A 25,924-nucleotide genomic window follows, 5' to 3' on the forward strand; every position below is an offset into this window, starting at 1 on the left:
TTCTGGAAGTAGTGGTGGAAGGATGTGGCCACTCAAAACAGGTACGCTGCGACCGGTTTGAGGGCATCACAGCTTGTGACAACATCCCATACGCAATTAAAATGACTATTTCTGACAGCCATGCTGCGTGCCCATATGGATACTCAGAAGGTTGATTATTGACCAATGCGTGTCCAGTGATTGCATCTTTGTATAGAAGCGGTAGATCTGAGATGCCTCCTGCGGGAGTCTTATTGCAAATCCTGGTGGTTGCAACCTTTGTAAATTGCCTCCACAATCTATATTATCTATATACACATATACAAATTAATGTCATTATTTTTCTATCAGCCAAAAGTATTAGTACATCTGGAGGAAACCCACGCAAAGATGGGGAGAGCATATAAACTCCACACATATTAACCATTACTGGGAACTAAACTTGCAACCTTATTGCTCTAAGGCAGTAGTGCTAACTCTTAAACCAACTGTTCACTAATTGTTAGGTGAAGCCATATATACGTTATATTTTTATTATGTCTGTGATATATTTATATGCATGTAATCCGATAAAATCAATAAAATAAAAGGCCAAAGCTGTTCCTTACCTATGTGGGGGAAATTCAAGTGTTGGTACTCTTTACCTAGAAGGGCGCCCACGATTTTGATCTTGGGCATCGTAAGGAAAAAAAATTGCGTTGGTTGCATCGCATGCGACCAAAAAATCGCATGTGATGCGACCGACGCGATTACCGCGATTTCCCATAGGGAACAATGTTAAATGTCCCAATTGACCCGATTTTCCATAGGGAACAATGTTAAATGGCCCACAGAGGCCAAATAGGCACCCTGAAGTGTGAAATGCCCCCCCCCAATTGTTAACGCCACCCCATGATCAACGTGAACCCGAAGCGTGGCGGGCGGATGCGTCCTACGACCTTTTCATACCCCCACTATCCACGTCGGCGTGGAGTTGAGAATAGAAAGTGTGGCGAGCCACCGAGCCCGAAGCGTGGCGAGCGAGCCCCGCGAGGGGACACGGACACCTTCACAGGTATACGCGTCCCCTCGCGGGCTTCACAGGTGTCCGCGTCCCCTCGCGGGACTCGCTGCGCTCGCCACACTTTCTATTCTCAACTCCACACCGTTAGGGTTTGAAAAGGTCGTAGGACGCGTACCGCCACCCCTCGAACGGGCTCACTACGCTCGCCACGCTTCGGGTTGACGTTGATCGTGGGGTGGCGTTAACAATTGGGGGGGCCATTTCACAATTCAGGGTGGCTATTTGGCCTCTGTGGGCCTTTTAACATTGTTCCCTATGGAAAATCGGGTCAATTGGGACATTTAACATTGTTCCCTATGGGAAATCGCGGTAATCGCGTCGGTCGCATCGCATGCGATTTTTTGGTACATGCGATGCCCGCGATGGGCACCCTTCTAGGTAAAGAGTACCCAAGTGTTTTGCATCCGGGGACCACTAGATGGAGTACAGTGGAGCAATATTTGAATTGCTTTGCTTGGTCGTGTACAGCAACCGGCATTGAAATTATTGTGATTTGTTCCATCATTTTGATTGGCTGGTAACATACTATATCCCTTGAATTCAGAACAACTCTGATTAATACAGACTCTGTGACTGGCTATGCCTAATATCCCTTTTAAGACCACACTCTGGACCTGGGTTATTGCTAGGTTGATACGTCACCAACCCGGGTGGAGGACCAGGGTTGAAAAGGCTCTGCGGTGCAGTGTGAATGGGTAACGTGGGTTGTCCGACCCGGGTCTAGTTCACACTATGGGTGTTATTCTGGTTTGTTCGGATCCACCATGCGCATGCGCGGAGGTCCGATGTTTTAGTTGTGCACATGCGCCCGGTGCATAGGGCCACGGTGAACAGCGTGTTCGGTCAGGCACATGCATCCAAGACTGTGGGTGGGGGGGGCGTGTGGGGGGGGGGGGCAGGGGATTTGCCCATGGTAAGACTCAACATTTCATGGGCGTACACATGAACACACTGGACATTCCCATGAAGATCACGGATTTCAGCTGCACGCCAAGTGTGCATGCAAATCTAAATGACCCGAGAGTCACTTACATATGCGTGCACCTTCCACATCAATCGATGGTCGGCGACTAGTGTTCATTCTAGCACCCGCCATCTTTGAAAACCCATGCAGTTCCTGTTCCCTGCCTGGGGTGTCGCTATCTGCTGTGGTGCTTCTAGCACAGGTCTAGTTTGCATATTAGTGCTGATATACAGACCACACTGTGCTAGAAGCACTATAGCAGACAGCGACACCCCAGGCAGGGAAGAGGAACTGCATGGGTTTTCAAAGATGGTGGGTGCTAGAATGAACACTAGGCGACCATTGAATGATATGGGTGTTTCCCCATAGGCTGCGAATGGATGTTTGTTAAACATCCATTTCAGCCGTGCGGCGAACCCGGCATGCGAGGGGGGGGGGGGTCGTGCAGACCTGCAAGTGTCATCTGGGGGACTCGCAAGGCTACAAATGTAGCAGCCTTGTGAGTCAACCAGAATAAGGGCCAATGTATAAGCAGCACTGTCAGCTCCAAGCGCTGCCTCCTCCCCCAACCAATGATGACTTGCCGCCACCCTGCAGCACCCCTGTGTGACATCAGTGACCCAGTGTGAAATGGGTATAATTTTTATTGCTGTAAATCAACTGACTGTTGGCAATTGTGCCCTTAGCTAGCAGCCAGCTTTCACTGAGGGCTTGGAAACACTGGCAAGTATATCCAGGTTCTGCAACAATCAAAAAATGAGAGACAAATTTATTAGGTGAAGTGATAAAGTGAAAGGTGATAATGCACCTGCCAGTCAGCTGTGTTTGAATAAATGACAGCAATGACAGTTGATTGGCTGGTGTGCTGTCACCTTCCCCTTTCTCACCTTTATCACTTTATCACTTCACCAGACTTAATACATCTGCCCCTGAATCAGTTGTGTTGTCTTTATATTTATTTAGTTACTTTATACAGTCCAGAGGTATGATAAATGGCTCTAATTCACTAGTATAATAACTGTTGTTCTTTAAGCTATACCGCACCATTGTTTGCTTGTTTTTAAGTTGAATTAACACATTAGTGTAGCCCTGCACAATATCTTCATAGAAATCGAATTGATCTCAACATCCATTATCTGTTTTAGACGTCGTCTGTGTTTACAGAGTAAGGTAATCAATGAGATTTATAAAAGGCTGTATGAAGCATTATCCTGTAACTGTAATGGACTAGAAATGCCAATCTGAAATATAAAGCTTTTATGTCCAGGCTTTTGTTAATGAGTTATGTTAATAAGAAAAAAAATAAAGTGCATGAAGAATGCTTGTATTCACCGCATAAGTGTCATGAAAATTCACGTGTTGTCATGGAAAGTGCAACTTTTATTGAATCAATGAGGGAAGCTGAGAGTGGCTCCTGCCTGTCAGTTGAAGTACCTGGCAGAGCATGTGTAGTGCGATTCCTCTAATTGTGTGAACAAATTGTATAGTGCGCTTTCCAGATGGGTGCTCTCCTTCAGCTTACTAATTGTCTGCACCTCAGGTGCATCTGCATCAAAGCTTTGGCAAAAGGTGTTGATGATGACAACATTCGCTGGTGAGATGAACAGTCTGGTATTGTCATCTTTTTTCTCCCAGCTGTATTCATTGTGGTTCTCCCAAGGACACCCTGAATAATAGAGTATATAAAACTCCCAGATACCTACTGATATGTCAGAAAAGACTCCCACAACTGAAAGTGTGTGCCTAGTTTGATCAAAAACATTTATTACCATTCATGTCCATAGATGATGTATAAAGACGTCATCTCCACAAGAAAGTATGGATAAATGGTAGCGATATAATCTACACGCTTTCATAGAAAAAAGTTGAGTAAATCCTAAATCTTAATAGTTCTCCACGTACAGACATATGTGTTTATGAAAAATCAAGGCCCTTTCCTTTAACTACAAAAGGAAGTTACTTGTTATTTGGTGCACAAATCAATTATTTCCCCCACTACACCGTGAAGGTTTTTTTTATCAAGTTTTTGTACTTATTTATTAACAGTTTCTTATATAGTGCAGCATATTCCGTTGCGCTTTACAAAGGGGACAGTGATACAACAAAACAGGGTATTTACAGACAGTCAAAATGTAGGAGGGCCCTGCTCATAAGCTAACAAACTATAAGGTTTTTCAATCCTCGAAGACATATGAGGATTATGTAAGAGTCTGCAAGATGCGTGCAGTGTGGCAATTCCGGTGAATGTGGCAATAATTCAAAAGTGGCAATCATTTACAAGGCAAAACAAGAAGGAGAGCACTGATATTGTACACCATCACGATTGACCACCAATGTGGGTCAGAGAACTGTGGAAGTTTTTCAGTAGGAGCAGTGGATGGCCCACTTCCGGCGGTCTCATGGCACGTTCTATTATATTTTGAATCTCTTGGCACCAGCGCTGATGATGCAGTCCACCAACTACTGGCAGCGCCATCACCCCCAAACAAGGAGATTAGCCATTGGTAATATAAAAGAATCTAAAAGACTAATGTTGCTTCCGTCATCAGACTTTGGGAGCGGAGATGTTGGGCAGCACTGTGAGGATGGCAAGGAGGTCTGTGTGTCAGGTATCTCCTGGCTATTCTCCATCTGGCTGGAGCATGGTGTTCCTAATAATGAGGACACTAATGTATTTGTTAGCACCGTGTTACCGAAAGCACTTACGAACAAATAATAATGGAACAAGTCCTGGCATGCGGAACTACTTTGTTTTCTATTTTGGTTGTGCACCTTTGTAAACTGCTTATGCAAGCCTTTTCATTTATTCACAACCCGTTGTTATACAGTAACTGTTGTATTCCCTGAGACACCAGCATCTGCCAAATATTACGCTAGATACCCTATCTTTAACTGTACCAGTCAACTAACGCATTACCACTTTCTCCCATCTGATGCGCAGCAGCTCTCTAATCTCAGCATCAGTCCAGTTTGTGTTACTAGAAGTTGCATGAGACGAAGAGTCCAATATACAACCCCACTCTGCAGCTGCATAAAGGGGATACTCTACCCCATTTAAAGGACAAAACAAAGCTCAAGAACTAAGAACAGCGCTTGTGGAATTGAAATAATTTAATAAAAAGATAAAGATCACATATATAAACTAACGCAGTGGTCTCCAACCTTTTTTGGGTCGGGAGCTACTCACGACAAAATAAACCGCCCGAAGAGCTACTAAAGTAAAAAAAAAATTAAAAATCTGCATAATATCCCAAAAAATGCCCTTTACACATAATGCCACAAACTGTAATGCCCCAGACACATTATGCCACACAATGCAATGCCCCAAAACATACCTCCCAACACTGGAGGCAGAGGAGAAGTCATCTGCGCGTGCCGTAGGCACGCGCCAAAAATTAGAAGGTTCAGCTACTACCGTGGAACTCCTGCGAGGCTACATCCCCCATTTTTTCCGCTATGGGGGCATAGTCAGCTCTCTAAGAGCTGTAGCCACATGGGGTGCGGCCATGGAAAATGGGGGTGTGATACACATATGCCCTCAATAGTGCAGTGCCAGATACACATGACCACAATAGTGCAGTCCGTGATACCCATTATAAATATGCCCCGCACCGTGATGCTCCATTATACAAATGCCCCACACCGTGATGCTCCATTATGCATATGCCACACACACACGATGCCCATTATACAAATGCCCCACACCGTGATGCACCATTATACATATGCCCCACACCGTGATGCACCATTATACATATGCCACACCGTGATACTCCATTATACATATGCCACACACCGTGATGCTCCATTATACATATGCCACACCGTGATACTCCATTATACATATGCCCCACACCGTGATGCTCCATTATACATATGCCACACACCGTGATGCTCCATTATGCATATGCCACACCGTGATGCTCCATTATACATATGCCACACACACACGATGCCCATTATACAAATGCCCCACACCGTGATGCACCATTATACATATGCCCCACACCGTGATGCACCATTATACATATGCCACACCGTGATACTGCATTATACATATGCCTCACACCGTGATGCACCATTATACATATGCCACACCGTGATACTCCATTATACATATGCCACACACCGTGATGCACCATTATACATATGCCACACCGTGATACTCCATTATACATATGCCCCACACCTTGATGCTCATTAAACTTGTGCCAAACAAATGATGCCCATTACACATATTGCACACAATGTCCCACAGTAAGGCTAATAAAAAAATGTAAATTACCTGGGGTTCATTTTTGTTGCCAGGGGTTAATGCTCATTGATAAGGGGGTCACTGCTTGCCCCCTCCACTATGCCCGTCTTCAAATGGGCATAGTGGGCAGTTTCACTACAATAAATAAATTAGTCATTGCTGCTGCTGCCGCGTTCGGAGCTCAGCTCAGCTCCATCATCTGGCTGGCTTATGGAGCCCCCCACACCATGCTAGAAGTCATATTTGCAGATCTGACAGTGAACACAGCGCTGCAGCGTTACCCGGAAGTGCCGGGAGCGCTTAGCGCGGTGCTCCCTGTCAGACGCTAGAGGTCAAATATGACTTCTAGCGCCTGCTGTCTCCTCTGGTCCCGACTCCCCGTACAAGGACTACAGCAGGGGGGGGAAGCTGACGGCGGCTGTAGCGGGGCAAGGCGGCGGCTATAGCGGCGCGAGGTGGCGGCTATAGCGCCGCAAGCCTGCGGCAACAGCGGGCAGGCGGGCGGGCGGACCGGGCAGGCAGCAGTGGTCGAGCCACCCGTTTCGCTCAGACGAGCTACCGGTAGCTCGCGAGCGACGGGTTGGCGACCACTGAACTAACGCATAAAAGAATAGCTACGCTACATTTTCAGCATAGGCTAAGCTACGTTGTCAACGTAGCCCAACGGCTACCTAGCATAGTCAGCGTAGTGTCCCGCGGTAGCAGTGTGTAGTCAGGCAGCGTAGTCACCATACTGTCCTCGCGAGCTGCAGCTCTGTCCCTGGCATCCCTGGTAAGCCTAGTGAGTGCCTCTCACACAGTGCCGGTAACCGCCAGATCCCCTACGCTGGCGTTCGCTGGCGGAGAGGCGCTCCATCTGTCTGAGACGCACGAGCGTCTCAGATGCTTGTGCATCTCAGTAATTCTTGCGGCAGGGTACGGCAACCCTGTCTGTGTTCAGGGAGACGGACAGGGTTAGGGATTCAGTAGCGCGTGCATCTCCTGCACAAAGGGGGGGGGTGCGGTGCGCAAGTGCGTCTCATGCACAATAAAAGACATATTTGCCAGTGCACATTTTACGGTCTCACAGCAAAAAAAAAAAGTAAAAGTAAAAATATGTAGACACCGCTGCTTTAATTTGGTACCAATTAAAGCAGGGGTGGAGAAAGCCTTTGGCTTTGCAGTCTGGAGCAGGCTTTGGTTCTGCAGGGTGCGGTGCTGCAGTCTGGTACAGGCTTAGGTTCTGCAGAGTGTGGTGCTGCAGTCTGGAGCAGACTTTGTTTCTGTAGGGAGTTGGTCTGTAGGGTGTTGTTCTGCAGGGCATATAACAGGGTACTGCAGGGGTGGATTAGGCTGTGATGTATGCAGCAGGCTCCGTGTTACCACCACTGTGTGCTGTCTGTGGGGCACTGATGGATGACATCATCCATCGCCTCAGATGCTCCAACCATTGGATATCTTCAAAAGCTGGGTCAAATATCACATTTGAGACTGTTCTCACTGCCACAGGATCTGGGTGCTTGCTTGATGGGGAAAGGGCAGGGACTGTTGGAACACACTGACTGCACCATGGAGAACTAAATGCTGTCCTGCCCTCTTTTAGGTAGTCTTTGTGGTGGCCTGCTGTTTGGGGACGACCAACCCGTCACTCAAATTATCTGAGACCGAACACATGTTCCGCTTTCCAAGCTCTTAACAAACCCCTGAATGACAGCTGTCTGTCAGAAAGTTGTCTGTTGATGTCCCAGCCCCCTCTTTGTCAGGGCCCAGGATGCCAGTCCTGGCAGTACCCCCTGATGGCAGTCCTGGTCCCATCACCTTCATTAGTCCCCAGCCCCTTCACTTTACCGCAGGCTGCCTTAGAATTACATGTATGTACATGGCACAGTTACATGTTTAATCATTATATGCCTTCCTCATTTTTACATGTAGGTAGAGATGTGCAGAGCTGGGACATACCTGCACCATTAAGGCAAGCAGCAGCACTCTCAGGATGCAATGGCCATGGCTGAGTGTGGGGAGTGGAGGAGCCAGAGACATTGGGAGCAGCATGCAGCAGCTCAGAACCACTGCTAGACAACATACCAGGCCATTGCTGATGATTGCAGATCTGGGGCCAGATTCTCAAAGCTTCAAAAGTGATCAAATGGAGAGTGATAAACAGCCAGCCAATCAGCTCCTACATACCATGTCACAGGCTGTGTTTGACAAATGTCAGGCAGGAGCTGATTGGCTGGCTGTCTATCACTCTCCATTTTATCACTTTTGAAGCTTAGAGAATCTGGCCCCTGGTACTGTGCTGCTTAAATGCTCTGGTTAAACGGCAATGGATTATTATGGCCTGAAAAGAGGCTAGGGCTAGTAGGGGTAGTGGATCAGAAGAAATCAAGACATTGGCTGCTTGTCACCATCTCAAGTTTTCAGCTCCTGGAGCTCACGCTCCACCAGACCAGAGCCACCCTTTCTACCCTCCTGTGGCAAAACAGCAAAGGATTCTAGAGAGCTGAAGAATTGTGTCATTAGCTGTAGGCATGCTAAACAATGGCTGCAGAGGTACTTCCCATACAGCAAACACTTACTGACAATGATACAACTTCCACCATCCACATGCAGCATACATCTATAGTAGTCACTAGAGTCCTTTCTCCTGAAGAACAATGGGCCTTATTCTGGTTCACTCCTTCTGGCAAATTTCTTCTTAGATGGACAAAACCATGTGCGCTGCAGGTGGGGCAGATGTAACGTGCAGGAAGAGTTAGATTTGGGTGGTGTTTTACTTCAAAGTGAGATCTATATTGCAGTGTAAAAATAAAGAAATCAGTATTTTCCCTGCACAGAAACAAAATAACTCACCCAAATCTAATTCTCTCTGCACATTGTACATCTGCCCCCTGCAGTGCACATGGTTTTGTCCATCTAAGAATTTGACAGAAGGAGTAAACCAGAGTAAGGCCCAATGTGAGGTCAGATGCTGACATGAGTTGCTCAATTGGAGGCTGCTAGAAAGAAGGAAATAATCAACAGAATCAATGACCATTCTCTTTTGTAGCTTTTAGCAGGAGGCAGCAAGACCAGGTGACTCTTCAGCTGACATGTACAGTACAATGGTAATTGTCTGTGGTAAGCTCCTGATCACCTGTCAACAAACAATGAGAGTATGAAGATTTAGTGTATGCACAGTAAGTGTTTACTGGGGTGAGTTTTCTGGGGAGAGGTTTCTGTCTAGTTGAAATATCACATTAGAGGCATGGGTAGTAGGCTGCATCAAATACATGTAGGGTGGGCTGTAATTGTGCCTGGAACACATATACACATTTATGGGATTGTGTGCCCAGTAAGAAGGGAATTGGCAATGTCAGACTGGAGCCTACGGGGACCAACAGGGAAAGGAAGTGGTAGAGACCCATGCTTAAAGGATGTGACAAGGGAGTGATGTGGTTAGCCACCACAGAGGTTTGCCTAAACTTTAGTGAGTGCATGGTGCATGATAATGTACCAAAATGTGTGATATCATGTAACATATGTATAATAATTAAACACGCAATAGTACTCCTGTTTATATAACCACATAAATTAACTCTACATGTGATAGGGGAATATAGAACTTACCACCCAGTGTCCAACACTCAATGAGACTTGCATCAGCTTTAGAAAAGGAAAAATATATGCCATTGTAAGAAAATGAGACTAAGCTTTTACCACTGGGGTGACTTCATTGAAGCTTAGTGAATGAAAGCAGAGCTGCAATGCTATTCTAATCACTGGTAGGAACTTTGTGCTTTCTCAAAGCCAACAAAATGGGACAACGGTGTGTTTTTAGAAACAAACCATGTTCCCATTATCATAAATAGTCCTGCTCCACCAGGTGAAATACCCTCCAATAAAATAACCATATATAATTCCAGTGCACTGCCTGGTACCCAAACACTATAGAAGAAGGGGATTAAGCCATTAGGGTAGAGAGATAGATGCAGGGGAGGCTCCATATGGGGGAGGGGGCAGAGCAACTGCCACCAACTGCCATTTCAAACTGACTCACTGGCAGTGGGTGTGGCTCCCCTATTTGAATTTTGGACTGTGCTGCAGCCCCACTTCTGGTGCTGCCACTGAATAGATGGGCATAAATATTCACAGTAGGGTGAGTGCTCCCAGTGGGGATGGTTAAAATTTGTTAGCGAGAAAATTCAATATAATTGTTTCAACTCCATCCTACTTGTGCACTTAAAAGTCCAAATTTTAATGGTCACACAACCACTGAAGAATGGAAGGGGGGGGGGCATAGCTAGTGCTTGCTTCCAGCACAATGGCTCCATACCTCTGCTAGTAATACATTGATTACTGTTCATTTATTATTTACCCACATTGCTGACCCACTACCCCTCCAGTGTAGCTATGCATGGTGGGACTCTGCTCACTTTAACCAGTTCAGGACATATGCAGGAAGTGTAAAAATATGGCCAAGCCTCTCAAAATGCCATTTTAGAGGTTTGACCACATACCACATTGGCACCGTCATATGCACATATGCAACAAATGTGGTGGGCAACGTTGCCCTATTATAGTAGCTTATGGGCTTCTATCACACTGCCCCTCTAAGAAGGATCCAATTGGGTCCCTCCCAGTACCCCCCAATGCATGTGCATATAAGATTCCGGTCCTAAAGCAAAATACCACCCCCAGTCATTTCATTGTATCACATTCCTACTGGTGTAAGCAAACTGCTCCTGCCAACCTTACCATTAACCACAGGAACCCACTTGTGAAAACTATGAGTTTCCATAGGTTCTGGCCAATGCAGAAAATTGAAACACATACTGTATTTAGACAATAATTTATTTAGGCAGTTGATTAGGCTGATGTTGTGTGCCAGTAAACAACATATCGCGGATACACACCTGGTGACATGCTCATTATATATTGTCTCAGTGTGTATCCAGCTTTAACCTTCCCTGGTGTAAGATCTGGTATCCTGGGTGGCAGAGATCCTGTTTTCTTCTCTTTCTGCAGAGTTATTGCTGTCTCCATGCTGCAGTCTTTTCTGCACAAGAACAGTGGATATGTGCAAGTCAGAGCAGGGGAAGTGGGGGAGCCAGCCAAGGTGAGGGAAGAAAGGGGGCAGTAAGAATGATGAAATGGTCCGGCATATGCCTGCTTAATTCTATATAGACTCATGGAACCTCCATTAGTAGAGAGTAGGGTGTGGAATAGGGCAGAATTTTTTTTCTCTGACTCTTTCTTCCTGGGCACCTGTAAGTGTCCATTGCTTTACTCCTACCATCCTGAGATGGCAATTTTTTTATTTTCAAAGCAAAACAAAATGCGCGCTTCTACAAATATCTCTCCTCATACAAAAATATTGGGAAATGATTCAGAAACTCAGCGGGGGTGCCACTGCAGAAGTCAGGAACTTCTCATTGGTTACACTCCTCATGCATACAACAAAGGTGAAAAACCCTGTTTTTAGTTAAATTGGGCTTTTTTCTAGTTCATAAATAGACCTCATAGTTGTATATGCTGCACTATGACACTGTTGGTAGCCCCTTATGCATATCCCAACATGTACTCCCACTTTGTGTCTCAAAGCTGACCCATCTTGCTTTCCCATATCTGACGAGCTGTTTGGCCATGCATGGAGGTGACTTATTTTTATGTTATCTGTAGGATCAGACTTAGAGTCATAGGGCGGTATTCAATGAGGCTGATTCGCCAGGTTTTTATGGCGATTTTGTGCTGTAAGGCGAATTTTTGACTACAACGGGGAATCACCCTATTCAATGACCAGATGGCGAATACATTTCAAGGTTTTTTTCGCCATGATTCACCGAGTAGCAATCGCTATCTTTTTATGGTGAAGTAAAATGTGAACTTTTAAAATAAAGTGTTTTGTTTTTTACATTTGGTGTTAAAAAATCAGGAATTTTATTCTGAGGAGGGGCATGCTATTTTTATTCATGTGCTGTAAGCACATGAATATATATTTAATTTTAAAATATATATATATTTTTTTTTTTTACACAGACCAGCCAACAGGGGGCCGGAGCCGAGCCGCTCATTAGATATTCATATATTCACTTCACCCGATCATTACATATGCATGATCGGGTGTAGTGAATATACCCGGTCCCCTGCTGGCACCCCCGGGGGCAGCCTGTGCTGCCTGGCACCCGGGGAACCCACCTCCCCCCCACAAACGTTCTGGGGCAGGCAGGGAGACTTCCATCTCCCTGCCTGCCGCCATCCTCAGGCTCCCTGCGGCATCCGACGCAGGAGTTAAAATTCGCCGGTCAGGGGCAGCGAGCCCCTGACTTGTTGAATACTGGAGCCGGCGAGGCTCCGGAACGTGGCGAGCAGTGGCGAATGTGCAGCGAATCCTAAACAGGATTTGCTGCACATCGCCAAAATGCTAATTGAATACTGCCCATAATGTAGATCCTTCCCCATCGATTGTGCCCCTAGAGGATGCTGTAAATGTTAGGAAAGTATGGGATAGCAGTACTTCAGTCTATTCTTTAACCTCCCAACATTTGGTGGGATGGCTGCTAAATAAGGATCTCCATGACATCTCCTGTCCATGCTAAGGACTTTAGTACTGAATGAGGACCTCACCAGCTAGCCAGAAATCAGTGATCCCACATATGTTATTTAAGGTGCGGCAGCTATTGCATCAGGTAATATAGCTTCAGGTTGTAAAAAGGCAAAGCTTCCAGCCTGTGGAATCTGTTTGAATCTCTCCAGGAATAAATATTTATAATGATTATGCATGACTAGCCGAGAGAGCATAGGTAGAAGCTGAGAAGATTTTATTTCAGGATATATTTATTACAGGTTCTGCACTGCAAATGTTACACGTACAGAAGTGATTCCATATTACGTTCAGAGGATGGCTGTCAATGGCTTGACGCCAGATTGGACATGCAGGAAAAGCAAACAAAAAAGTGTGCCCAGTCTGAGCAGATAACAGGACAGTATTCACATATGGGGTGAAATGTAATAGGATGAGAGATTCAGAAAGTGAGAGATTTGGTAAGAAATCTCCAGATTATTTAAAGTGGCAATCATTTACACTGCAAAATCAAACTGGTTTTGCAGTGTAAATGATTGCTGCTTTAAAAAAATTGGAGAATTCTTACCAAATTTCTCACTTTCTGAATCTCTCATCCTATTACATTTCCCCCACGGTGTTAGTGAGTCTCGAATGGAATCATAATCTGTTACTGACAATTAGTCCAGGTCCAGACAGAAGCCAAAAGAAGCAAAGTAATAAAAGAACAGAGTCCAAAAACAAACTCAGGTCAGGGGACTGCGAGGACTTAATCAATCTAAAGTCAGGTTTCCATGAATTATCCAAGACTTTCCCCACCATGCAAGAAATAGCAGCATAAGCCAAGTCTCATACAAAATATTCCTTAACCAACTGTATCAACCAGGTGGTCTTGGACCCAGTACTAACATATTGGACCTTATTCAGATCCGTTCGGTCCACCATGCATTTGCAGCCCATTTCAACAAATGTCAACCATTGCCATGTCAACATTTAACTTGTGTCAGAAGAAAAAAAAATTTCTTCCCCTACAAGGTAGGGGATGGTGGGCGTCTCCAAGTGGGGTGCTGGGCCAGCTGCTCACAGAAAGGGAAGGTCAATTCCCAATCAATAGATAAAAAACTGTAGGCACACTGTACATTTGGTTGGACCGTGGGACCTATTTGCTAAATCCTGCCTTGGACCAGCTCCCCATCTTCTCCACCTAAATACTCCAAAGCAAAATCTGGATTACACTGTTTTGGGACACCACCACCTGCTCAATCTTTGGGACCGCTCCTCTGGCTATACTTTACACTGTGCCTTTGGAATACAAATTTGCCATCAGGACCCTGCCTGGTATATGGATACCCACCATTTCCAGTGAGAACATTGTTTGGAGTTCATATTTGTGGACTAGTTACCAACAAGGAAGCATCAATTGGAACAAGCAGGTCTGCACTAAGTATACAAACCTATTTTCTCTTTTCCCACTGTCATCCAATCACATACTAATTATATACCTTTTACCAGAAATAATCTTATTGTGGAGGTTATTCTGGTTGGTGCGTAAATGTCTGAATTCTTTCGGAGCGGTCCGCACGCCACGCTGTGCGGACATCGTATGAAGAAACGCCCACCGGTCCTCCGCATTCGGACGGACTCACACTTTAATAAGAGGGCGTGTTTAGGGACGAGATTAAAACCTTGCGTGTGCGGTGGACACACACATATTCTGCATGGTCTTACAGCGTCTGCACGGTCTTACCGCGTCAGAACGGACGGGAACCTGGCCGTAGGCACCGATACGGTGTATTTCCGCAAAACATACTACTATCATCGGAACTCATACATCACACACATGACACACTTATGCAATTAGGCTACCTCATTAAAAGGGGATTGTTTTTAATGGTCATTATTATTTCTCAAATTGATAATTAAACACTTTACTACCACTTTAGATTAACCCTTACATCATGCAAAGTTCAAAACATTCTTTCTTGCCCCTTTATGCCCATGTGTTATGTATGCATATTACATCATAAATTGATAAAGTGTTTTGTAATGGTCCATTTAAGCTGCAATGGTTCCAATTGAAGCAATGAAAAGAGTGTAATTAATGAGTAATGAGTAAAGGAGTGGATTGTATTGTGTTCAGCTGACATTGGTTCAGGTGCGGCCATACTGATTGGGCGTTCCGAATGCCTAGCGCATGACCGAGTGGTGTCCGCAAAGCAATACTTGCTTATGAAGACCGCATATTTCCTGCCTTTTGGTTTGTGTGCAGTTGGTGTTCTGTCCGAATGCACGCCTACCAGAATTAGTGCACTCCCTCGTGTACGCCCATGTTTACGCCCAGTTTAGCCCACTTTGAAACTACGCCCCTATGTACTTCCGAATGACGCCCATATTACGCCCATATTTCCCAAGTGAATACGGTGCACTTTTATGTACGGTATAAGTGAGAACGAGTACGGAGACCTTGCGTGGCACATGCGCATAGCGTTGCCCACGCATGCGCAGACGGCTAAAATACGCCATCCGAAAGAATTTGGAAAATTACGCATCGACCAGAATAAGGCCCTGTATGTTCTAGCATCACTTATAATGTATTGTCAATATTAAATGTAATACCTTTTTAATAATTTTTAATAAATATTGTTTTATTATTGTTAACCCAATTGATCACTTTTTACTAATTCAATATCATTTATAGACTTATATTCATTTACATACAATTCATACAATTAGCGCTCCACCCCCTTTTCTCTTTTTTCCATTTAACTTTTGTCAACCTTTTTTCTATGACAACCTTGTCACTGTTGACCATATAGCGTTGATCTATTGACTGTCATCCTAAGGACCGGATACCATTCTGTATTTATCAATGCATCTCAAGTTGGATCATAATTGGGTTATACTAAAAGTCTTGGAGAGAGATGGAGAGAGAGAGAGAGAGAGAGAGAGAGATAAAGTACCAGCCAATCAGCCCTTAACTGGTTACAGAGTTTGAAAAACGACAGAAGCTGGTATTTATCTTTCTACTTTCTCCCCTTAAAGCTTAGTACATGTGCCCTTAAATGAGAAAACAGAATTTACAAGTGATAACATTCATATAACTACACAAAAATACACACATGTCAATTATCGATTAATAAAAAGCAAACAAACTAGGAGATGAATGAAGAAGGCTATTAATCACGAAGAGAACGGTTTCTAAATAAACTAGGGAGAGAAGACATGTAATAATAGATTTCATAAGACTCAAAAGATAAAGAAGAGTCGATTACTTAAAAAAAAGAAGATGGAATGGAAGATATTTCACACATTGGACAGAAATGAAGAGGAGAGATAATTTACCAACCAATCAGCTTCTAACTTAACCATTTTAGAGGATGTGCTTGAAAAATGACATGGTTAGTCACTTAGGCCCTTATTCAGATCTGATCGCAGTACAAATTTGTTCTCAAAATGGGCAAAACCATGTGCACTGCATGTGGGGCAGATGTAACATGTGCAGAGAGAGTTAAATTTGGATGGGGTGTGTTGAAATTGCAATGTAAAAATAATGCAGCCAGTATTTACCTTGGACAGAAACAAAATAACTCACCCTAATTTAACTCTCTCTGAACATGTAACATCTACCCCACCTGCAGTGCACATGGTTTTGCCCATTTTGAGAACAAATTAGTTCTGCGATCAGATCTGAATAAGGGCCTTAGTACTTTGAGAAAAAAAAACATTCCAAAAAATGGACTGCTAAAGTAATCAAATTGCCATAAATACATCACAGATTCTAAAACTCAATTGCTCAAAAACAACAAAATTTCCATTCACAATATGAGGCAAATGTTTGATAAATTGAGACAAAACATTCTGCCTTATTGTACATAATTACATGTATTTGATCAACATATGGATGGTCAATTTGTCTTTGTACCTCTAGATTGGTTTCACTGTGGTTCTTGCTAAGGAAATTGTCAGTGATCCCTGGTAAGAAGCTAACCTATATATGAATGGTGATTAAAGTAAAGGGCTAATCATATATAAATGGATGGGATTAAAAGTTTAATTAGAGCTTACTTAAAGCCTCTTGGGGTCATTGCGCAAAAAGCCAGGGATTTTCCTTTATTGTAGAAAAAGATTTGAGGGAGACAGATAATAGTCTATTTGGTATTTTATATCTGCATACATACTGTAGCATAAGACATTCGATTGTCAATTAGTTTATAAACATTAGAAAAAAAAATTCATGATATATTTAATTAATTTACATATTTATATGTAGAGAATGGAGATACGTTAATTTGTTCTATAGCAATGCAATGCTTACATTGTTTCTAATTATAAATTAGCAACTTCTACAGAAGCAAGTTCTAATAGTAGAGATCCAATGCAGGTACTTCTGAATTGCAAATTGTTTAAATTCAAAATTAAATTGATTTAATTTCACCCATTTGAATTGGTTTCAATACAAGCCTCAGTATATACTGATTTGATTTTGTTTCACATTTACTTTTCATATTTGTCTTTCCTAATGAAAATAAAGAATTTTTCATTTGAACAGCCAACATTGTACGAAAGTTTGTTCATATTGTCGGTTTATGTTACAGAAATGTTAAAATGAATCCATTTAAGCTAGACCATGGGATAGCCAGCTTAATATCATTTGTGATCACGCTGAATATACGTTGGCTGATGGGGGTCAATTAGAAAATAGATCACGTGCGCAGCTTATATTGGGCCTAATTTAGATATAGGGGGTATTCAATGTGTGCCCATATTTAAGACCATCAGAAATATGACCATATATCTATTCAATGTGTTTTTGTCCGGATTGTCGCCTATGCAGATTCTACTTTTTTTTTGTAAGTTGGAACCTGCATTCTCGAAAATGGATGCTAAATTGACGAATCTGCTGCCATATTTGATAATTTGTGGCCGATTTCACTGATCCACAGGTTTTCCGACAATGGGAAAATTTCCGAGAGTTAGACAGAATGAATAATTCAAATGTGAATTATCTACTATTGTTGAAAAATTCTGATATTTCCGACAGTCGGAAATTTCATCACACATTGTATACCTCCCATAAATGTAGTAGCTATCATTGCTGCTTCCTTAGGAGTCATAGCAATAGTTCTGGTAATGCAACATGAGGCGTCTATTATAAGTAGATACCTCTTATGCTGCATTAGTGATCTGTCCTGTGTCCTAGGATGCAGGTATCAGATTACTCACTCACCATCAGGCGGTTTGTGTCATTTATGGGGATGTGCAAGCCACCCGTCACAGAGACCAGGAAATCTCCATCATTAAATTGGGATCCTTGGCCTCTCCCATCCCCTGACATGCCTCCCCACCCCCAAGCAGCATTAGACTTTCAATCACTGCCAGTCTGATGCCATCCCTTCTTCCAATGTCGCAGGCATGCACACATGATCAAGCATTTGTACTTTGCAGAATGCGCCGCAGCCATGACTGGACCTGATCTGAGACCATTGAAAATAATTGGAACTGCAGTCTGGAGTATTATGTAGCTTAATTCAGAAAATACCTCTGATACATCCTGCATTAGGCTCTTCTGGAATAGATCAGATACACGGATAATGTGAAAACTGACATTTCTCCATGCTTTTAAGGTACAGTGAGCTTAATTAATAGTACTAGTGAACTATCCAGTAATAGTAATAGTGAACTATCCACGTTGGCGTGGAGTTGATTTTAGAAAGTGTAGCGAGCATGAGGAGACGCGGACCTGGAAGGAGCAGGCAGCCAGCTGCCGCCGTGAAACTACACACGTATCAATAATTCTTATTGAAAGCAATGGGCCAAATTATGTGATTATGTAAATGGAACTACAGCTCCAGGCCTCCCCTTAAAATAGGCTGATCACCATGACTGCGTGATGATGATCATCTGGAGACATGGCCGGACATAAATGTTAACTATTAAAATTGCATTTCTGGAAGCTTATTGTACTTTTATCAGCGGTGGGTAGGTAGGCTATAATGCAGCAGTGGATTCATGACTCAGCAGCCACTGTATCTATGGCAACCTCTAGATTGCTATTCTTATGTACTATGGATTGGCTAGAGACATCATTACATAAAGGGACCCTAACCCCTGCTCTTTTCTAATGCTGGGGGAAATACAGACTTAAGCTGGGTACACATATATACAATCGTCGGGCCGTTCTTCCGTTCTGGGACGAACGGCCGTTCGATTGTATAGCTGTGTAAGCTGTCCCGAATCCCTCTGTACGATCGATAAATGGCCAAAAACGGTCTTGTCCATCCATACTCGGTCGGTCGAAGGTTCAGTGCTGTTTTATATTCATCCGACCGGACGGGCCCATATCAGAACAAAAGTGCAGTGTGTACGCATGTTCAATCGATATGCTGGCCGTTCTTGCGACTATTCTGGCAAAATTGGAACGCCCATGTGGGCGTTCCATAGCTGCATGATCTCTCCTACAGCAGAAGAAGCATTCATCTCTCCCCATGTATATTTAAAGAAATAATCATTGAAATATGTATGGCTTCATTCCCATTATTCTTTATAGCATTTCAATAGGGAGTATATAATATATATATATATATATATATCTGCTATGATCTGTTATCTATCTATATAGAAGTTTAGTCACTCTGCCGGCTTACTAAACTTCTATATAGACGGGGTACACTTCTAAAAATAAGTCAGCTGGCAAGGTGACTAAACTTCTATATAGACGGGGTACGCGTCTAAAAATAAAACAGACTGCAAGGACTAATTTTTAAAAGCGTACCCCGTCTATATAGAAGTTTAGTCACCTTGCTGGCTGACTAATTTTTAGACGTGTACCCTGTCTATATAGAAGTTTAGTCACCTAGCCTGCTGTCTTAATTTTTAGACGCGTACCCCGTCTATATAGAAGTTTAGTCACCTTGGGCCTTATTTTGGTTCATTCTTTCTGACAAAATCCTTCTTAGATGGACAAAACCATGTGCACTGCAGGGGGGGCAGATGTAACATGTGCAGAGAGAATTAGATTTGGGTGAGTAATTTTGTTTCTGTGCAGGAAAAATACTGACTGCTTTATTTTTACACTGCAATATAGATCTCACTTTGAAGTAAAACCCCACCCAAATCTAATTCTCTCTGCACATGTTACATCTGCCCCACCTGCAGTGCACATGGTTTTGCTCATCTAAGAAGGATTTTGTCAGAAAGAATGAACCAAAATAAGGCCCCTTGTGTACCCAGCTTAAATTGGCAATACAGCGCTGTTTTCTAATCACTTCATTGTACTCTTATCAGCTTTTAAATAACCAGTGCCCTATTGCTATCTTATCGTTTTCCTATCTTCTACTTGATTTCCCTCAATCTACTCTTCACAAGTTTATCCTCCCTGGATGGACGAATGTCTCAGTGGATGGATCGACGACCTTGGCCTTGGTTATGTTCTTGTTATTTTTATGGTTTTTTAAATAATTATTGAATAACATACTCTCACCTTTAGGGCCAGATGTACTAAACTTGAAAAGTGTTAAAATGGCTAGTGATAAACCACCAGCCAATCAGCTCCTAACTGCCATGGCACAGACTGCATTTGAAAAATGACAGGTAGTAGCTGATTGGTTGGTGGTTTATCACTCTCCATTTTAGCCTTTTTCAAGGCTTAGTACATCCCACCCTTTATTCCTCAGACCAGCCTGAGGAAGCCTGTGGGCGAAACTAGTTGATGTTTGTGGATACCCTGCTACTGCCGCTGCATACACACGGCTTAGAAGGGTAAGTCTGCCAGCAGACACCCCTGCACCTTGGAATACCAGGTACTCACGTTCATATTGACATTGGTACTATTCCACCAAAGGAGTCATATCCAGCTGTTGCTGCACCAGGAAATATACCGGTACTGGACTTTTGCATGTATTGTCTTGTTTGTGTTCCTCAGTCCTCCTGTGTTCACTTGTATACTGGTATTAGATGTTTTAGAAATACTATAATAGGATTGCTATAATGGTAAGCTACCAGAATATAATTTTTTTAAATGTGGTGCTAATTGTGCACGATACCAGTTTGAATAAACTATCACTTTTTGTTTTACCAAATTACTGCATAAGGCCAGGGCCGGCGCCACCACTAGGCAAATCTAGGCATTTGCCTAGGGCGCCGGCCACTGGAGGGCGGCATTCCCCCCCCCCCCCCCCCCGTGCCGCCCGGGTACCTGTCCTGCGGCGCTGTGTATTTAAAGCTGGCGGCGGAGGCAGCGGGGGTCCCTGCAGTTCATTAGAAATAACGAGCGCTATCCGCCGGGCTATGCGGAAGCGCTTCTGTTGTGAAAACACTGGCAGCACGGCGCACGCTGATCTCAGCCAATCAGCGTGCTGCCAGTGTTTTCACAACAGAAGCGCTTCCGCATAGGACCCCCGCTGCCTCCGCCGCCAGCTTTAAATACACAGCGCCGCAGGACAGGTACCCCCCCCCCCTCCCCCTTGCACCGGCCCTGCGTAATGCAATTTAATTCTTTAAATTTATTTTTATTTTTTACTTATATTTGTATTTCCATTTTGATTTTATTTTGGTTACTAAGCGCAGGGTGCCCCATCTCCCCTTGATTGTATGGCTTGACCCCTTTAGGGCATTGCTACTTTAGACCCACATAAACACTATTAGTTGCTTTCACATACCCTAAATTCTATGACACCTTACACTCTAATACGCTGCACAGCATTTTATTTATGTGATGCCCTGGGGTGGAATGCTGGACTAGTTTTGGGGATTCCTGCACTCCAGATGTGAATCCTATAGTGTTAGGGACCTGCTCGATAGAGGTGACCTTAACATGGTGGACATTTTCATATCTTTGGCCAAATGTATGCTAACAACCTCATAATTAAATATAAAAAAGGAATATATGTTGGCAGTGAGTGCATAGTACAACTGCAAACCCCCCTTTGTTTTTCCATGGGGATGTGGGTTGCCCCTGGAGACTTGCATGACTGCACTGCCGGTGTCTTCACAGTTACACAAACCTGGTGCTGCACATAATGCATTGTAGCACCTGGCTCCTGTCATTAAGCATTATTGGTGTCACCCATCGGTGGGTGATAACCGGTGCAGCCTGCACCTCCCTAGTGTCTGCACTAGGTTAAAATTTGGCATTGTGCAATAACTGGGTGTTCCCATTACCTGGACTTATGACCGACAGCCCATCTCACTTAAAACAAATTGGTCACAATCTGGGGCATTTAAAAGACTTTATATTTTGGTTGAATAAATATAATAAAAATGAGTGTCCTTTATTGACTTCTGTACCTCTTCCATACTTTACTTGTGGGGGTTCCCAGTCAGATCCAGCAGTTATTAGCACATCTGGCCATTTTTTGTTGCTGGGAGATTGAGACTCTCCTTTAACTATACTATAATCAGGGGTTAAGTTTCACCTCCTGTAATTGTAAGTGTAAGTCGTTCTACCTTCACCACATCCCTGCAATGTAATTCCAACAGAAAAAGCTTGCTCCACTACCAACTACAGGGGAAGGGGGGTAACTGAGTTCCACCACCTGTAATTGTAGGTGTAACTAGTTCTACCTCTACCACAGCCCTGCAAAGTTATTCCAACAGAAAAAAACATGCTTCACTAACAAAGCCAATAGATGTTGCAGATAATGCAGATGTCACTAATTAGCTGAAGCCACTACCACTTCCTCAGGTCCTGGTGGATCAGAGGTTCTCCACCATGAATTCCTTATGGTTCTATGAAAATGTTGGATGGTCTTTTTAATTACATCAGGGGTCATATCCCGGAGATTTACTCAACGCATCACTCTATACAGTTGACCTGTTTGCTTACCACTCTCCCCAGCATTTACTCTAAGCTCCACATGCTCCAAAGTTGGAGTGAATAACATTTTCCAAAGTGGTCCAAAAATATTCATGTTCCATATTTGGCTGAAAAACTGGGCATATCACATCAGCATAATATGGCCTTGAGTGGTCTATCGCAACTAAATCACAGAAACTGTGTATCATCATCTCAAATGTAAATTTAAAAATGGAGGTGTAAATTTACTAAGATGGGATGTTGCCCATAGCAACGAAGCAGATTATTTTATTTATTTAGCACCTTCTTGAGGATAATAGATAAAATGTGATTTGTTGCTTTGGGCAACATTGTATCTTCAATAGAACTTTTATCTTAGTACCCCGAAGATTGTATCTACCATTCCACATTGTAATATGATTTTTGTCAAATATCACATCAACTTTGCACACTGCATACTGAAAACCTTCCCAACATACATGCTACATGTTAAATCCGCTATATGAAATCTCTCCTATTAAAACTAATTGATTCACCTTTCTTTCCATTACATTTAACTGTTAAAATTAGATTTTTAAAAATGAGCTTGCTTACTCTTGCAACTTCCTAATTTAAACACAAATTAGTAATGCAGCAAATAACTATCAGATAATAGGCAGACTGACAAACCACCATCACCATCAACATGTTAAAATAATCATTCATTAGCTTTATAACTTTAAATACCAATTTATGTCTTCTTTTTTTTTTTTTTACCAAGAACAAAATTGAAGAAGATTCAGTTCAAATTATACCTCATTTTTAAAAATTACTTATGGATTATTAAATAATGTAGATTTGAAAACATGAATCAATGGCAATAACGGAAATGGAGCACATGCTGACAAGCTATTAATTTTTAATGTATCATTTGTACAGGCATTACAGAAGGAAAAATTTCCCTTGATCATTAATTGGACAATGTTATATGACACGAAGAGAAAAAAAAATGATCTCATGGTTTTACCTGTCTGGAAAATGGAGCTATCATTAGCGAGAAGAAGTAGGTGATCATGACTTACCTATTTTTCATAAATTACACTAAATAACTATAATGGTGCAATTTAGTAGTCCAAAGTTCATTTTTTTATCCGCAGGCCAGCCATAGTTAACAGTTTAAAGTAAGGGATCGTGCTGAGAAAATAGTGGCCTAATCAGATGCCATAAATTCTGGCTGATCAGATGAGCCCCATTTTCTTTCAGCATGAAGATCTAATGAAGTAGTTTACTAGAGGGGGGGATTCACAACTTTTGTCCCTGCATTTGATTATTCTGGGTGGCTGCACTGAGTTCCAAACTGATAGAGTACTGTACACTGCAGCCTAATCCTTGTGGATTGTGGTATGCATGCTGAGCTTTCCCAAGGTTTTATCATTAAATCTCCATATAACTGCTGCAAAATAAGTGCCTCTCTAATCACTTCATATTCTAATCTCTGCTCAACCATAAACAGTGGAGATGCAGAACAATGCAACAGTATATTCCCAGATACTGCATTTATTATGCAAGATGAATTCACAAGTGATCTTTGTTATTTACTTTACTAAGCATATATTATTTTGGAAAACTGTCATTACTACTTTTTATTATAAAATGAGTGCTGTGGACTAATCATTATCAATTGGCCAATAATATTTTTTTTTTTGTATTTCAGTGCGGAATATAAATATGTAATCACCACAGTCAGACTAATAATACTAACGACGAACAGTAAAACATTTCTTTTTATTGAAGCAACCTGGGCTGAATTATGTAGTTGATATCAAAAAGTGTGTACGTGCGTGCTTGTGTCATTTAATTTAAATTATTATTATTATTTTTATTATTTATTAAAGATTGTAACTATTTCATATGAAGCGTTCCAAAAAGCGTCAGATCTTAAATTGTGACCAGTTACACGGCATGAAAGATATTACATCTAACATTACTCGGCTCACTAACCATACAGTCCCAGCACTTATGAACCCTCAGTTACACCACGTAATAGAATCTTTACCTGGACGCATTCAAATGTTGACCCTGTGGTGACTACCATGAAGCACCCTAGGACTGCAATCAGATCGCAATCAATGGGTCTTAAGGCAGCAGTCTCCTACTGTGCTACAGACAGTATAGGTAGATATTTGTTGAACCAAAATGCTTAATTATTTTATAATAAATATAAAAGTTTTCCTAATAATGAATGACTGTTTTCCAAATCTGAAACGTAACTGTTTTTTACTTATTTTACAAATACAGTTTATGTATGTCTTGTGCTGTTCTCTATTATGCGAATTCATTAAATGCATACGTTATTCTGTGCGTGCTTGTATGTGTGTGTGTGTGTGTGTGTGGAATCATTAACCACTTTCACTTTGACCTCACTGACGGAATAAAAAGGAATCCACCGTGCAGCCCCCATAAAATACAGCTGCCCCCACCAATCTTCCGCTCAGCGTTGGATCAATGCAGGAAAAATGCCCTTTGATGGACTTTCTGGCCCTGTGATCTCCCAGCCCTAGGGGTTTAAAGGATGAGCATATCAATTCGGGACCACTGAACTGCATTTCCATTGCATAAGGAACCCTCCTCTTGGCTTTGTCCGGACAAACTCAAGCCCTCCTACTTTTGTCACTCTTCTTTCATGCTTTATTTAGCAAACATAAAACAAGCTTTGTTTGTTGCTGGGTCGATTCTAAACTTTGCATAAAACAGTTTAAAGTGTTGTTAAGCTGTATGTACCTGAGAACACCTCCGGGGTTGTAACTGATTTCAAAATAGTCTTTTTCTATAAATGAATTGTAAAATGCAACTTTGCACCAGAAATATTAGTATTTTTATACCTTTGTAGGTTCTTTTATCACAAAAGCAGACTTTTTAGCAGGAAAGTGCAGGCGCTTTCCCTGTTCGTGGTAGAAACACAGGAGAAGATTTAATCTAAACCCTTGTTTATTGCTGTTACGGCAATCAATGCAAAGTGAAAGCAAAGAACATTTACACTGTTCCTACTATCCATATGATTTCAGTGTGCATTACAGAGGTTTTTAACCTTTTTCTTTTCTTTTCTTCAACCATCCTCAAGTTCTGTCTGACAACCAGCATCCTACACCAGTGGAAGAACTTGTGGGTGGTGGGCCTAGGTGCAAAAATATAATTTGGGCCCCCCTCCCAATTTACAATATGCAACAGGACAGTGGGTGACAGGGAGAGGAAGAGTGTGACAGAGTAAAACAGTGGGTGACGGGGCAGCAGTGTATCCCCTTAGTCCTCAAGGGCCGTGGTGCACTGCACCTGCTGCAGTAATGGCAGTTCCGCCTCTGTCCTACACTATA

At 42.7% G+C, this 25,924-nt stretch overlaps 1 long non-coding RNA gene across 1 annotated transcript in view; it reads left to right on the forward strand.

Annotated features, from left to right (window-relative positions):
• Positions 1–24,810, forward strand: part of LOC146036671 (uncharacterized) — a 109,232-nt gene extending 84,422 nt beyond the window's left edge. Inside the window, exons 3-4 of the long non-coding RNA XR_014460919.1 lie at positions 23,493–23,616; positions 24,268–24,810. This is a non-coding gene — a long non-coding RNA (uncharacterized LOC146036671). The remainder of the gene's footprint in view (positions 1–23,492; positions 23,617–24,267) is intronic.
• Positions 24,811–25,924: the final 1,114 nt, after the last annotated feature.

The sequence above is a fragment of the Crinia signifera genome, chromosome 9 (genome assembly GCF_055691185.1).
Source record: "Crinia signifera chromosome 9, ASM5569118v1, whole genome shotgun sequence".
Lineage (NCBI taxonomy): Eukaryota > Metazoa > Chordata > Amphibia > Anura > Myobatrachidae > Crinia > Crinia signifera.